This window comes from Macaca nemestrina, chromosome 11 (assembly GCF_043159975.1).
Source record: "Macaca nemestrina isolate mMacNem1 chromosome 11, mMacNem.hap1, whole genome shotgun sequence".
Lineage (NCBI taxonomy): Eukaryota > Metazoa > Chordata > Mammalia > Primates > Cercopithecidae > Macaca > Macaca nemestrina.
In genome coordinates, this window is record NC_092135.1 from 42,224,903 (window position 1) to 42,240,463 (window position 15,561).

Sequence of the window (15,561 nt, forward strand, 5' to 3'; positions counted from 1 at the left end):
ACATTTGCAACATAGGTCATGCCTAATATTGCTATTTGCTCTGAGTTCTTAATTGGCAATTGCGAGAAATAGGTAATTAATACTGATGAGTGTAGATATAATTTAATTTATTGTAGTATGGATTTTTTATTTTATAGTTTAAATACACAGTCAATTTTTGGTCCCTTTCAAAGGCGTTTATAACTAAAAGTCAAGGAATCTTGTGAGCTCATCATTTTCTTAGCATGCCCCACTCCTCACATTTCCACGCCTTTGAGCATTGCCCTCTATTTTCAACCTGATAAATAAACTCCCATGATTCCTCTTCAAATAATCCCTTTTCTCTGAAAGCTGCCCTAGGTCCCCTAGGCAGAGATCTCATAGAGCAACTCAAGGCTGCTTCCTCTCTGTTCCCTCTATAATAATCTGTTTGCATATGGACTTCCACATATTATTCCACATCTATTCCTGTTGTCTAGCGCAATGACTGGCATTTACTGGTAATCAGCAATTATTTGTTTACAAATGACCTTTTTTAAAAAGTTTGACTGGAGATGTATCCTGCCATTAGAGAATCAAAATACATCAAGACATACCACCTATAAGATTATTAGAGGAATAAAAAGTAAGTAAGCAGGAAGGTAAGAGTTAACATAATTCTAATCCATTTTGATTAACTGTAAGCCTTAATATTCTTTCTATCTATCTATTAATCAGTCAAATTATTTCATTTTTACTGTAGGAATGGTCTTTCAGGTTGCCATCTACATATATTTTTCAAGCCAGTTTTCATGGAAACTTTTGTTTACATGAGCTATCATAGTGTTGTTTTCACAGACGCTTCAGAAATATTTGGCTGAACAATACAGCTGAAAAAAAAAGATTTGAGGAACAAAAAGTACCAAAGAAAACCTTGTGTTCATCAGAATTAAAATTAGCTGAAGGAAAACAATAATCATAAACTAAAAACCTTTTCCTGCTATTTGGATCTTCAGCTTTCATCTCTAGCAGCTTCCCCTCCTGAGCCTCCCGAGTTATGTAACAGGTCCCCATATGGGCCGATGAATCTGCCAGGCAAGGCTATCTCACGATTTAAAAGTCTCTCTTTAAAATATGCAAAAAGGCTAACGGAAGGTTCAATTTGTGAGCCCTGCCTCAGCTGCCTCCCGTATGAAGCCTCACCCTGTGACTACTTCATTATCACTCTGGATTGTCTGTTTAGAACAGTACAGCCACCACATACCTAGAATCACACAGAACAACCTCCTCATTTCTCATGCTCTGAGGCCCTTCCTTGACTGATAATTGTCAAGCATTCCTTCCCCTTTGAGCAATCCTAGGCTAACGCCCACCAGGAAACAAAGGGTCTCTTTGAGGATGAAAATTGAGACCGTCCTGGCCCCCGAAAAATTACATGCTGGAAAATTTCTATGTACTGAAATGATTGTGTTCCTTTTAGAGAACTCTCTGTGGACCTAACTATAGGAATAGGTTATCAAAGGGCAGCTTCCCTCAAACCCAAAAGGGAAGAAAGAAAGGACAACTGTGGGAGGAAGTCAGAGGAGAATCAATGAAATAAACGAACTCTCAATACTTTTGCCCCATAACGAGTGCTTGGGATGCTGGCTATCTGCAAACTCTTTGCACATATATTGTCTCATTTGATTCTCACAATCATCTTGTGAAATAATTATTGATATTGCTCCTATTTTAAAGATAAGTAAATTGAGGTTTAAGGATGTAACTTAGCCAAGGTCATATAGCTAGGGAGGGACAGAGCTGGGACTCCAACCAGGTCTTTTCACTAGAAAGCCTAGGCTCTCACTTCACAACTCTAAGTGTGTTAAGCGAAGAAAGTGCCCTTAACCAGAACCTGCCCCGTATCATGGACTTTTTAGGAAAGAATCTAAGAATCCTTTACAACCTCTCATTTGATTGACAAGGAAACTACACCAGAACTCTCAGTTTAAATATTCTGGTTTTGGTGTACTTTCCTTTAGGAGCAAAAAGCAAAATCATGAGAGTACCAGTCCATCTCACCAATTTTGCAAGACTGGAGAAAAGCAGCTTCCAAGGAAAGCCTGTGTGTGGTGCACACTCAATCCTGTACAATGAGAAGTGAAGCTTGCGATACTGACCCAGAGGAACTGCAAAGTTCTCCATCAGCCCAGCTAGGGCCTTTGGGATCTGTAGGCTTCATGCTCTGTGACAAAGGAGGCTGATAAAATTTGCCAGGTACTGTCACAACTGCTGGAGAAAAAAGTTTTGTAATTGTGTCTGTGACTTAAGAAGTTCAGTTTATTTGTATATCTTAGTTTACAGAGGATTCCTGTTGGCAAAAGGGCTATTGTGTCTGTGACCTTCCATTTGCTTGTCTTAACTTCATTTAAATAATTGTACACTGTCCAAAGCAAGAAGAGTATCTGCTACCTCTTTTGTAATTACACACAGTTCTCTAAACACAGAGGGTACTCACAGTGTGTTCTGGCATAAACACTTCAGTTACAAACATAGCACATCTTCTAGTCTATCTCTTATGCGGAACTTCTGTAGCATCTATGGAGGAGTCTTTAGTTAAAAAGCCACTCAGGAGTTAAGGAAGTAGTTACATTTCGTGAGAAAAAAACAGATGAGGACAGCATATTCACCTAGCATATAATAGATGCATATGGCTTTCGTTTAGTTTAAAAATTGCTAATAGAAAACCATACCTTTTCTCAGGCCTCCCACTGTCCTTCATTGCAGGATATATTACTCATGTCAGACCCAAATTTACCTCTGGCCCACACAAACCTGCCTTATCTTGCTGATTGTTACCGTAAATTACTGACATCAGCAAAGCTTTGTCAGGAAACTGAGGTAATTGAAAACTCCAGAGAATATGAAGAAAAGGCATCCCGGATTATTTTGGGCTTCTTCCTCTTTCATACAGTTCATGTTCCTTATCTGAGTCATTACTTAAATAGTTTAATGGCTATGCTCAAACTCAGTATTAGATAGAAGGCCTGTTTATTCACATTTCCCTTTAACCAACCTCACTCAGATTGTGGTGCTCTTTGCCTCACTAATTTTACTAATCAATAAGCATCTGGATGTCAGCAGTGGAGGCTGATGCTGCTACACGTAGTTAGTGGTTATGTGAAAGACGAAATAGTTAATTTATGTGGGTTAACGTTGTGCCTCACTCTAGCCTTGTAAATCATTTTAAACATCTTCAGGTGCATTAAATTATGAATCTCTGGTTTATATTGGGGTGTGCCTATAGTCCCTATAGTCCCTTGTGTTTACGTCCCTCACTCCCCATGCTATTTTCTATCTTGTCACTGAATTGTCCTTCTACTTGGCTAATGACCCAGTTCAGTGGGGAACTAGGTGCTGCTGCCAGCTTGTTTTCAGAGGACTCCCACATTATCTTGGTTCTTCTGGGGTTTCAGGCTTTGAGATGGGCACTGGAGTCAACATGCTTATGGTCTCTTCCTTTCAGGAAGATGTTGTCTTTGGGAAAACCAACCCTTGGAGAAGTGCATGAATGAAGCACATAGAAGGTCCTTGCAGAAGCCCAGAGGAGGGGCATTTCTAAGATTAGGGTTTTAAGGAGGATCATCTTAGGGAGATGACCCTTGAGCTATGTTCTGATGGACAAAAAGAAAATAGAGCTGGGTGCAGTGGCTCACACCTACCATCCCAGCACTTTGGGAGGCTGAGGTGGGAGGATCACTTGAGCTCAAGAGTTCGAGACCAGCCTGGACAACATAAAGAGACCCCCATCTCTACTCATTTTTTGTTTTTTTAAATTAGCTGGTGTGGTTGTGCACACCTGTAGTTCCAGCTACTTGAGAGGCTGAGGTGGGAGGATTACTTGAGCTCAGGAGGTCAAGGTTGCAATGAGCCGTGATTGTACCACTGAATTCCAGTCTGGGTGACAGAGCAAGACCCTGTCTTTTTTTTTTTTTTTTTTTTGAGGCGGAGTCTGGCTCTGTCACCCAGGCTGGAGTGCAGTGGCGTGATCTCGGCTCACTGCAAGCTCCGCCTCCTGGGTTCACACCATTCTCCTGCCTCAGCCTCCCGAGTAGCTGGGACTACAGGTGCCTGCCACCTCGCCTGGCTAATTTTTTGTATTTTTAGTAGAGATGGGGTTTCACCGTATTAGCCAGGATGGTCTCGATCTCCTGACCTCGTGATCTGCCCACCTCGGCCTCCCAAAGTGCTGGGATTACAAGCGTGAGCCACTGCGCCCGGCCAAGATCCTGTCTTAAAAAGAGAGATGGGGGCTGGGGGTGGTTGCTCACGCCTGTAATCTCAGCACTTTGGGAGGCCAAGGCAGGTGGATCAGAAGGTCAGGAGTTCAAGACCAGCCTGGCCAATATGGTGAAACCCTGTCTCTACTAAAAATACAAAAATTAGCCAGGCATGGTGGTGGGCACCTCTAGTCTCAGCTACTTGGGAGGCTGAGGCAGAAGAATCACTTGTACCCGAAGGTGGAGGTTGCAGTGAGCCAAGATTGCACAACTGCACTCCAGACTGGGCGACAGAGCGAGACTCCATCTCAAAAAAAAAGAGAGAGAAAGAGAGAGGAGAGAGAGAAAGGGAGGCAGGAAGGAAGGAAGGAAGGAAGGAAAGAAAGAAAGAAGGAAGGAAAGAAAGAAAAAGAAAGAAAGAAAGAACGAAAGAAAGAAAAAAAGAAAGAAAGAAAGAAAAAAGAAAGAAAGAAAGAAAAAGAAAGAGAGAGAGAAAGAAAGAAAATAGAGGGCAGTATGCCCACACAGATGCAATTGGAAGAATAGTAAGAGATAATGGGAAGGAAAGCAGGGAGGGGTCAACTCCTGAGGACTACACTAAGGAATATGAACTATATTTGGGATGATATGGAGACCCACACAGTGATTTTGATGTAGGGCTTTAGCATGATCAAATTTGTACTTGTTAATTCAGTGAACATTCATTGAATATCTACTTGGTGGCAGTAAGTCACAGAAACGGGACTAGAAAGACAACATAGTCCCTGACTTTAAGGATTTTACCGGTTTAGGAGGTTTCCGGAGAAGACAGACATGAAGGTAAAAGAAGCACCAAAAGAGCACTTTTGGCAAATGTAAAAATGTGGAATGAATTTGACGGTGATGCGACCAAAAGTACAGTGTCAAGGGGGTGAGAGGAGACCAGTTGTTTCTCTTGAGCGCATTATTTTCGATCTTTTTAAAGGAAATGCATAAACATAACAGTTGTTAAGACTGTGATGGAATAGTGTTAAAGTAATGCCTGTATGAAGAATATCAAGAAATATCTTTAAAGAACCTAAAAGATGGCATGTTTTTGTCTGCTAGCCCTCCACCAACTGTCAGTGATAGCTCCATTCCCTGCCACATTAGAGCCAAGCAGCACCTTGGGTGAGATCAGAGTCAGTGTGGTGAGTATAGAGGCTATTAGGCAATTCCTGGGATGTGATGCATGCCTGAAATAAGGGAGTGACAATGGAGATGGAGGAAGAAAGACAGGAAGAAGAGCTAATAGGGAGCCTGATGTACAAGACTTGGCAACTCATATAGAGATCCAGCAGCATGACTCTCATGACTTTCACCTGAGTGACCTGGTGGGTGACATTCACCACATTTTGCAGGGGGAAGGGAGAAGGGTACTGCCATGTCCATTTTGTACATGTCAAGCTTGAGGTGCCTTTGAGACCATCAGGTAGCGATGCTCACTATTCATTTGGATGTGCAGGCCTAGTGACCAGGAGGAAGTCTGACTGGGGCAATGCATTTGCATTTTTGCATTTGTGAGTCTTGGTATATAGGTAGGAGTTGAAGCTGAAGCTGTGGGTGTTGAAAAAGTCAGTGATTGGAATGAGGAGAGCAGAGAGCCCCAGAGGGGCCCTGGCAAATGCTACCATTTAAGCGCTGAGTGGAAAAAGCAGATCTTGGTCAGTGGGTAGGAAGAAAACCAAGAAGAATGTGGTTAGGAATTTAAAAGAGTACTTTTAAGGAGGAAGTTATCAATGGAATTAAAAGCTGCTTCTTCTATGTGTAAAGATGTGCTATGATTTTCAAAACAAATTAAATACATTAGGTGGGACTGTTATTGCTAGTAACATGCAATAACTGACTAATGGCATATAAAAATACCACAAAGCGTAGAGAAAAAGCAAATTAAACCAGGCTTTCAAGATGATATACCATCTTCTAGAAGGAAAATATAAAGGATGGCATGCCGGCCCTCTGTGAAGAAGACATAGGGTTGGGTTTGTTTTTCTAGCAAAGAGATGAGAAATGTTCAGTGAACCATCCCCTTGCTTTCTTACCTGTATCTTTTATTGTCCACTCATGGGTGGGTGGGCAGTGGCAGGCACGGAGTAATGGGGCAGAAAAGAGCTCACGGGCACATGTGAGAACTCATCCTAGCACCTGGTCTCACCGATTCCCAGCTTTATGCCACTGGCTGCCAGAGCAATATTTCAAAACACACATCACTTGCCTCACTCCCCTCTTGCCTTACCCGTTGGAACTCTCAAAATTCTTCTCAAATCATGGTGACCTAAGTACATTGTGGGAATTATTAGTCAATTTCACCAGAAACTTGGAGCTGAAAAAGTTGAAGATCGTACTGAAGTAATGAATCTAGAGGAATGGGTACATCCCACTAGTTTCTATGATCAAACTCAAACTTAAAAAAAAAAAAATCTGCTTAGATCTCCCCTGCCCTTTAATTTTAAATGTTATTCTATTTTTCTCTGACATTTCCTACCTGAAGCAACATTTTGGTTCCCATACAACACTCTTTTCCTTTGCCTTCTGGTTCTTCCATTATCTTGGCCTGCCCTCTGACATGGTTTCCCAATTCATGTTTTCCTTTCTCATTTCCCTCTTCTTAGCACTGACATGAGCCACAAACCTGTAACCATAATGTCTGAGTCACTCAGTGCTTCTTCTGTTAATGGACACCATGTGGAACAGGAGATAGGAAAATACTCTTTACAGGAAATCAGATGATAATGCTTGCACTTTGGTGCCCTTTGAAACAAGAATTTAATTATCCTAATTAAAAAGATTACCTTATAGAAGACATTTGGGGAAAAGAGCAGGCAGTGTGTCTTTTTCCTGATGATATGCATCTCAAAACCAAAAGGGATATTCCTGCTGATATTTGTTTTCTCTGTTAAAGCCCCGGCACCGAGAGAAAGGTGAGATCAGAAATTGATCTTGAGTTTTTGACCCAGCCAGAGAGTGAATGATAAAGGGCCTGGCTGTGGGTTGTTTTGGGAGTGCGTGAGTTTCCTAGGGTTGCTAGAACAGAGCCCCACAAATGGATTGGCTAGAAACAACGAAGGCTCTCTCACAGTTCCGGAAGCCAGAAGTCCAAAATCAAGGTATTAGATTCTTCCAGGGGACAGTTTCTTCCGGGGAACCTGAGGAAGAATCTGTCCCATTTCTCACTCCTGGCTTCTGGTGACAAATGGCAATCCCTGGCCTTCTTTGGTATGCAGATGAATCACTCTAATTTCTGCCTCTGTCTTCACATGGCCATCTCCCTGTGCGTATCCGTGTCCAAATTTCCCTCTCATAAGGACATCCGTCATATTGGATTAGGGCTCACCCTAATGACCTCATATTAACTTGATTACATCTTCAAAAACCCTATTTCCAGATAAGTTCATGTCACAGATATCTGGGGTTGAACTTCAACATAAATTTTGGTGGAGCACACAATTCAGTCCAAACAGAGGGTCAAGATCACCATCTCCCCTTCTTTCCCATTTTTTCCTCCACTTCTACCTGCCTTTCATTCCTGAATGTTTCTAGCTCTTTATTTTTTCAGGGACCTCTGAGGGCACCATTTTCTGGGGCAGTATCTGAAATTCAGACCTTCCTTTCTCTTCATCCAATAAAATCAAACTTGCTTATGCTCCACTCCCTCAGGGCTCAACTCTCAGCTATAGAATTGATACATTAATCCAAGGGAAGGTGATAATAGGTGATAATAGGCAAATATCACCCCTCCCAGGTATTTGCATTTGACAGATGACTATATGGAGACAGCACTTTAACCTCAAGATGCTGGTGGAAATTTTGCAGTGGGTAACATTTTCTTTTTCAGTACATAGGTCTGTCTGTGACTCTGTAATCATGGCTGTCTCCTCAATCTGTGAAAAGGATGGGCCCTGTCTATCTATTACTCTCTTAGGGAAAAGTTATTGCTACAGACAATTTGATCTATCTTTGCATTGCTTACATTGATTCATTTCATGATTATAAGTGCACCAGGGGAGGAGATTTGTCCCTCACAAGGAAGTCCAGCAAGTGAAAGAATTTTATTTCAGAAAATGCCAACCTGGGGAGAAAGCATGCGGACTCTAAGCCCATTTTAAACAGTGGATAATTTTCAAAGAGTGAACATGAGCGCGGAAGGGAATTCAGTTGCTAGGAAAATACAATAAAATAAACATAATCTTCCTCCGTCTTGTTTTTCCTGATTTTGGGGAGGGCTGTGCTTCCCAGTCTTGCTGGAGAATGTTTGTCCCTCCCACCTCAGTGGTGACAGACTCACAGTGATGCCTGCATGTCTGTCTCACAGGTGTGGGTTCTGAGACTTGCCAACTTAGCGAGACTTTGGAGGAATCTCCCACCGTGGTTGTAAAGAGAAAAGGAGAGAGATAATAGTTCACTGGCATCAATAATCTACTTCCTCTGACTGGCTGAGTGTTGGAATAATAGCCTCGGCACTTACCCTCCCACACCCCCTCCCCTGGCTCTGCCGCTGTCAGATTCTCTTCCCTTCTCCACAACTGGGAACTCTAGGGAGCAGATTGTTTTGGCTGGAATTAGCCGGGCACAGATGGTACCACCTGCTGCATGTTCCTTACTTCTTACTGGCTTCTCTCTCAGCTCTGTGAGTTTTTGTATTTTTTAGGAGTTCAGAGGAAGGGGAAATGGCCGAGGCTCTTGCTCATGCCTGATTCTAGCACAGCTGTTTGGAGCAAACTGGCAACTGTGGGGATAGTGCTGGGACACGCTGATTGGGGAAGGTGCTTCCAGGGTAACGTACCACCATGGCATCCTGTTTGCTGTATCTAGTGCTTTCGTTTCCAAAATACAAACTTCCTTTGAGCCAAACAATTTCTGTTTTCCAGGCTGACAGATCTGCCTGTGACCAGACACAAGGCAGGTGGTCTTGCGTGAGTCTGAAAAATGAGATTCCTCTCATTCTAAAATCAGAAGGGCATAGAATGTCATGTTACTGTTCGTTTTATAGGGGAGGTAATTATGAATAGGCCACAAACAGACTGCTGCACTCATTTCTGGACAAGTCACTGAGAAGAATAACTCAGGAGGCCTCGGGCTCCCACAGAGCGAACCTCATAGATTTATAAACTGTTTTCTCACCTATGGAAACATGACATTGGATCAAAGGACCTTAAGAGGTTCTATTCCTCCAGATCCTCTGAATTCCATGGAGTTGGTCCTGAGTGCTCATTACTAGATAACACTATAAACCCTTCCCATGACCTGGGAACTGTTTTCTCTACTTCTCTGACATCATCTTCCACCCTTCTCCCTTGTCTACTATGCTTTGTTAGGCTGGCCTTCTTTTTATTCTCCAAAGAATCCAAACTCATCTCCAAAAAAGCAAACTCAGGTATTTTCACCTGCTGTTCCTTCTTCTGGAACTCTCACTGCGCATATTCCCATGGCTGACCTCTTTACAAGCTTCAGGCTCAAGTCAATCACCACTGCCTCAGGGGCTTTTCCCAACGCTCCGCCCACCCCCAGCCGACTGTCTGCTCCTTCCATCTCATTTACCATCACATCACCTTCTTTTATCTGCAACAAAACAGCACTAACTGAAGTGGTCCATATAATAGTTCTGTTTTCTATTTTTCCCACTAGAATGTACATCCCTGAAGGCAAGGATATTGTCTATTTATTCACCGCTGTATCCCTAGGACATGCAAAGTGCTTCTCATATAGTATCATTCACTAATATACATATTATTGAGGGAAAGGTGTTATTTTGTGTTTAAATAGAGGAAGCACCAGGGTACAGAAAGGAACATGGTTGGAACTCCCACATTAGTCCTTTCCTAAGGCACCTGGAACTTAGTATTATCCTTATTTGTGTATGTCTGCCTCTGCCAGATTGTAAGAAACCTGAGGTCAGTAATCCTGTCACGTTCATTTTTGGGTAGCCCATAGTACCTAGTATTGTGCCTTACACACGGTAGGTACTCAGTACATCGAACCATTATTCATGTTGCAACTATTGTTATTTATTAGTATTATTTGTAGGCCCACTAAATATAATAGAATGAAAGCATCATATAAGTAGTAGAAGTATCAATAGAAGCAATAAAAACATCTATGCCATTCTGGAGACCTGGCTTCTGGTCCCAGCTCTGCCAGTAACTATGGGGTGATCTAGGGTTTTATTTCCTTGGAACGCCAGAATTTGAAAAGCCAGGGCTTTGGATGAGAGAGCATCTAAGATTCCTTCACACTCTAACTTTTTGGTCTGTTTCTGTCTGTTGTTTTCCGATTGCAGATTTATGAGTCTCCTACTGCTCCTCTTACTGTGTATACCTGCTGCCTTGCTTCCTCCTCGGACCACGTGTGGACCATTCAGTGCATTCAGGGTTCAGAAAGGTCGTGAGCAGAGAAAGAATGGTACTGAGGACTCACAAAGTGGGCTCAGGCTGACAGCTGTGGGTAGACAGGTTGGATGGAGCCACCACTCTTCAATGACCATGAGCACTGTCAAGAGTCTTCAACAAAATGAGTGGGTAACATGTAGCAACAGCAGTTAGTAATTTTTAAAGAGCATTTTTCAAAACTGAGAATGTCTCTCGCTCTTAGTTAAAACCGACTCTAACCCACAAGCGATTAATAGTCCTGAGATGATGATGTGACATCTTAGAGTTAACAAAGGGTTTCTAAAATAGATTATTTTCATTGCACACTTGCATGGAAGAGCTCTTGTAGACCAGGACGAACTTCTTGCAGGAAGTAGAGAAACTAACTCATTCCTTCTAATGTTTCCATAGCTATTTGAAGAAGTGTTTTACTGTGACATGTTGGAAAGAACACTAAACAATGGTGCAGAAGACTGAGATTCTGACAATCTATGCTTAACTGTTTTCTAGAGATCATTGTGGGATGGAGACAAACAACCTATGTGATCTCAAGGATATGTAGACTTCAGTTTCCTCAACTATAAAATGCAGGTAGTAGATTAGTTAACTGCTTTTATTTTTCCAAAAGTTACAAACATAAAGATTTTCTTCATACTAAACTCACGTGAAAGTTTTACTGAAGAATGAGAACATGAGTTTTGACAATTTTAAGGTAGACACGAAGCGTGTTATAATTTGGTCAAGCCATAAAGGAGTTAACATAGGCCAGTTTGTAAATGAAGGTATCTGATGTGAGGGGCCATGACAATTTCTGGGGAAGTTTTTGTACAAACCATTACTCTGATTTTCATTTAAAAAGTTAAGGAAGTACACATTAAGCAGCTCTTATGGTTAGAACTCTCGTTCTTAGAAAATTTTGTGGACGGTTCCCTCTACATTTATTTTAAAGTAAGTGAAACATCCCTTGTCATGGAATTGTCTTTGATAATACAAAAGCACTTTACACTGCAGAAAAGGGAAAGAAAAGGCTCTACTTGGGTATTTGGCCGATTATTTCTAAGCCTACTTTTCTCTCCAGTACTAGTGTGTTAAGGGTTAAAGCAAGTTGGGCAGGGTGGTTAGTACTTCTCTTTTTCCCCTCTTGCTTAGATGTACCTTCAACCGGAAACCTATGAGCTCACACTTTCTAAGCATGTTCAATAATGAAGTGGTAGAACCTCCACAGAATGTTTCAGGACTCAGGAAGTGGTTGAGGGTTATTCAATAGTTGGTGTTCTCCCTTTATGTCTGCACCAATCCTGGTCTGCACTACAGGGTTGGGAAATGATGTTTGTGTTGGAAGTGGTGTCTTTCAGAAGAGATGTAAAAACCAAGGTCTGGGTTGCTTGTGGTCACTAAATATACCATAATGTTTTCGGTGAGCATAGGGATGTTCTTGAGTTTCCTTTCTAAATTTACATTCTTTTATTCACCCATATTTTTTTCAAGTAATTTGAAGGCTGTATTTCTCTTTTCCTAAACAAAACTAGAATGGGTATAACTATACTTCTTCACCCTATTATAATACCGTTTTAGGAATGAATAAAAGTGATTTTTTCATGTTTAAGGAAAGGTCGTTACCTAAAATCTAAGTTTCCCATAAAATGAGTAAAGATAATTTACTATTTTCTCTATTTTGTTGTTGGTATATCTTATAAATTACATAGATTTTTTTTGGTGAGGCTGTCTTCAGAACCTTTTATTTTTCCAGTATCAACATTTTAAATGTCTTCGATGTAAGATAACAAAATGTAAAATGTTTGAAAAGCACTTCCTTTCAGACTCTTTCCATGTCTTCAGTATTTTTTTAAAAAAAACACAGCTATTCAAGTGTACACACACAAACTTAGCAAACCTGCACACACATGCACACATGCGCACACCCACATACACTTTACTTCCCTTTGACTGCTCTGAAAATGGTCAGAATAGGATCATAATGCACAAATCTTTCTCTGAATGTTTCCTTATGTTAGATCAGTTCCTTCTGAGTTCTGTGCTTGCCAATGCTAAATTTCCTGCCAGGGCAGTAGTCTATTTTTAACATTTTGGGGGCTTATCCTTCGTTCCAAATCTAACAGGCATATTCCATGGAGTGAAAGAGAGAAAGCTGACTGGGTGCACTTACAAATCAGGATCATCAGGATTTGCAGTTTCTGTGGAATCGAAGCTATGAATGAGAAAGACCAATTAGAATACTTAAAAGATCATTTGTCATCGCTTTAATCTTCATGTATTTTTTACTCATCATTTTCTTTGACTAAAAGTATTAGAATCTTTGTCATATTAATCTCTAGACCAAATGGGAACAGTAGTGTTCATTTTCTATTTTCAATATTTTGGAGCATTTTAACATGTCATGCTAGATTATAGGTAGTAGGTGACTCGTTTAATAGAGGAAGTTTTAGCTTGTGGCATATTCAGCATCATATCATCTCAGTGTCATTTCTCTGACTAATTCCATATTTCATATACAAATGAAGACTGAGGGATTTATTTCTGGTATTTAATAGCATTTGTTTAATTCCAAGATTAATATATCATCTTCAACCCTGAAACAGAGGCCCTCTGAAACATCAGACCCAAATAATTGGACACAGCCTACTAGCCCAAAAAGAACATGTTGCCAATTATCTCCATGTTTATTTAAATATTTTGCTCTAAAGGAAGCAATCATTCCTTTATACTTCTTTAAATTTAGTATTGACATTTTTATTTTGGGAAAGGAGGTCTTTTTTTTTTTTTTAACATGGATACAGGAAAAGAAAACTCTCCAATAAAAATATTGTCTAAAAAGTTTGTTTTGTCTGCATGATTTACTAAATATGTACAATTTCAATTCACAGCGAAGGTAACAAAGATTTAAACAGCCAACATCACAAATGTCTCAAGTTCTAAAAAAAAATCACTGTGCACAGTTTAACAATTTAATTGAAAAAACCAAAGCTAAGCCTTCAGTCTGAATCTTTTTTTATGATGGGCACAAGCCATGTATTTTCTTCATCTTTGTTACACGATGCATATTTCAGTGACTAAAAGCCCCTTCCCATTTTAGTATATTAGGTTATGTCAGTACATACTTAAGAGAGGCATAAATTGCCTCTTGGTACACCAATATGATTTGTGATGTGTTCACATATATGTCATAATATTTATTAATATATAAAATGATCGGATGAGTCACCTGTGATTTTTCTTAATGTCTTCAAATGTAGGAATGTTTTGTTGCATGTATAAAATTTTTCAAAATTTATAGGAGTGCTTATATAAGCGATAATAATTGGACCAGTGTCCCCTTGATGTAAGGTGTCTAGAAAGAACTCTTCTGCTCTTGAAATATAGAGATTTCACATCTCTACACAATACAGGTTTATAAAGTTCGCTATTATATGAATCTGAATGTTGTGGTCATTCTGATATAATGATCAAGTGAGTGAACCAATTAATCATTAGAAACAAATGTCATTGAATACAGAATAGTTGAGTTACAGTTAAGAAGGGAGCCATAACCTCAGCTACCCTATAACATCTATAATAAGGTGGTTTTCACATATATATTTTTTCCCATGTGAATTCTTTGGTGTTTTTTCCCCCTCTTTTTTTAGTGCTATGATTGATGAACATGCAATGTGAGATTCAAATAATTGCATTGAGCATGTTTATTTGAATAATTGCCCCACTGCACAATAAATAAATCTGCTGAGTGTGTTTGTTTGAATGTTTTTACATGTACATGGGATCACATACTCAAATAAATGCAGCTGTGTTTATTACAATGCGTAGGGCTCCAGATATACACACACTTGTTTGTGTGTATATCCAGGGCCCTACAGCCCCTGGATGGCCTCACACATCTCGGAGCAAAAGCATGGTTAACAATTTTTCAGTTCAAATACATGTAAACTTATTATTGGGCAGTCTCCTCAAATTTGTGACTAAGATTTGCTTTTATTAAGGCTTACATTATTAGAAAGATAAAAAATGACCTTTTTTAAAGTTATCTGATTGTGAAAAGTATCTAATAAATTTATTCATATTTATTCAAATATAGTCCCTTCTTTCCTCCTTCCTCCAAGTCCTCCCACTCCGCCCCCAGTCCAATTCATGCTAAGGAAGATGTATGTTTTGTTTAGCTCTTGCGGAGAAATTCTGATACGCATCTCTCTTCCCAGTTATTTCAGGCCTAAGCCTACAGTGTCATGTGAAGAAAAAAGAAAAGATTGCAGATATGCTAGAATACAAAAGACTCTTGGAGAAAACGGGCAGGGGTGTTCAGTTGTTCCAGTGTTTCCTCATCCTCCCCTGCCCCCTATTAGAGGGGGGAAAGGTTAGATTTAGAACTAAGAGTGTGGGAAGAGTTAAGTATTTGATAAAAGAGAAGAATACATCTGATGTTACTAAAATGCACATCTCTTGGTTGTGGAGGGGAATTTCTTGTTTATGACCTTGGAGAAGAATCTTAGGATAAACCAAAAGTTTTTATTCTTCCCTAGAGTTGGAGGACTATGCAGCTCTAATGTGCAATAGTGTCAGTGGATAAATAGCATTAAAAAAAAAACCCTCAGATATGGGACATTGTAGTGATTGTCACAATTCACAATTGTTATCCTGATATTTTCAGACTCAGGTATTCTGAGCCTGCCTATGAAATGGAGTTAGGAAAAAAATGACAGAGAAGGGGGTAACAGGAGGGGCAAGGCAGGGTCTGCGCACCCTCCCCTACTTTGTGCACACTTTCTTCTTTCCAAGGAGAAAGAGGTTGCACACTCATTGTTTGTTGGTCCTATCTCTTGTGGATTGGGACACAGATATGCCCCATGGGCAACAGAGACCTACATTGCTTTAAAAGAGGCCACAGGGATTTATTCTACCCAGACAAAATTTAATGGCTTGATATTTTCAGGTTGAATTAATAAAGTTAT

The 15,561-nt window shown here is 40.3% G+C and overlaps 1 protein-coding gene and 1 long non-coding RNA gene across 5 annotated transcripts in view; one reads left to right on the forward strand and one right to left on the reverse strand.

Annotated features, from left to right (window-relative positions):
* The first annotated feature begins 11,082 nt into the window (after positions 1-11,082).
* Positions 11,083-15,561, forward strand: part of LOC139357102 (uncharacterized) — a 35,848-nt gene continuing 31,369 nt past the window's right edge. Inside the window, exon 1 of the long non-coding RNA XR_011609742.1 lies at positions 11,083-11,191. This is a non-coding gene — a long non-coding RNA (uncharacterized lncRNA). The remainder of the gene's footprint in view (positions 11,192-15,561) is intronic.
* LOC105492619 (zinc finger E-box binding homeobox 2) overlaps positions 11,326-15,561 on the reverse strand; it is a 137,449-nt gene continuing 133,213 nt past the window's right edge. For 3 of the 4 annotated variants that reach the window (XM_011759867.3, XM_071072715.1, XM_071072716.1), the window contains exon 10: positions 11,329-15,561. This exon is cut by the window's right edge and continues 3,271 nt beyond it. The gene's annotated coding sequence lies outside the window, so the exon portion shown is untranslated. The other variant, XM_071072714.1, reaches the window with a different exon arrangement.